The sequence below is a fragment of the Propithecus coquereli genome, unplaced genomic scaffold, assembly GCF_000956105.1.
Source record: "Propithecus coquereli isolate 6110/MARCELLA unplaced genomic scaffold, Pcoq_1.0 Scaffold451, whole genome shotgun sequence".
Lineage (NCBI taxonomy): Eukaryota > Metazoa > Chordata > Mammalia > Primates > Indriidae > Propithecus > Propithecus coquereli.
Genome location: NW_012150297.1, coordinates 546,356 through 547,447, shown reverse-complemented (window position 1 = coordinate 547,447; position 1,092 = coordinate 546,356).

The window sequence follows — 1,092 nt, the reverse complement described above, 5'->3', positions numbered from 1 at the left end:
AAGGAATAGATCAAGTGTGAAAATTCTGCGCCAAACTTCCACAAGCTTCCTTCCAACTAGTCTGACCCTTTTCAAGGAGATGTGTGAACTCAGCTGCTGCTCTGAGGATCTTTCCACTTTTTTCCGCTGAGGTGAACATGGAAGCCGTCTGGCATCCGCTCATTTGCAGTCCTGCAGGAGAAGGCTCTGGGCCAAAAGCGCATAATGAGCTCCGCCCCCATCAGTCAACAGGTGCTGCTCATTAGGAAAGCTCTGGGCAGGGCTCTGCCAGCCCGCCTGCCCCTGCACCCGCCAGCTGCGGCAGGTGAGGGCTCCTAGGGGAGCTCTGAACACATCTCGTCACCAGGTGCTTATTTGTCCCAGAGCACTGACTTGTTGCCCGGGGGATTTGAGAAGTCACGTTGTGGGGGAATGTTTTCCAAAGTGTAGTCCTGGAGCCGTAGATGGCAGAATCATGTATGTTTTAAAATTCAGATTCCTGGGTCCTACCTTAGACCTACTGAACCAAAAATCTCTGGGGAATTTGTTTTTTCATAGACCCACCCCCACCCCTCCACCAGCCTCCAGGTGATGCTTATGCAAAGTAAAGTTTGAGAATCTGTGTTCTAGTAGAAAGAGCTGTTCTCCAAGACTCAGGAGAAGTGGATTTCTAGTCCTGGTTTTCCTGACTGGCCTCAGTTTTATCATCTGTTGGGTTGGGTCAGGGGTCAGCAAACTACAGCCCCTGGACCAAATCTGGCCCACTGCCTGTTTCTGTAAATAAAGTTTTATTGGCACACAGCCCCCTGCCATGTGCTTTCCCACGGCTGCTATGTGCTGCAGCAGCAGAGTTGGGGAGCTGCGGCAGAGACTGTCCCAGTTAGAGTCTAAATATTCACCTTCTGGCCCTTACAGAAAAAGTTTGGCTGTCCCTAGGTTAGATGATTTCTAAGCACTTTTCCAACCCCAATTAAAAATGAATTAATTGCGGCTTGGTGCTGTAGCTCACGCCTGTAATCCTAGCACTGTGGGAGGCCTAGGAGGGAGGACCACTTGAGGTCAGGAGTTCGAGACCAGCTTCAGCAAGAGCGAGACCCTGTCTCTACTACATAC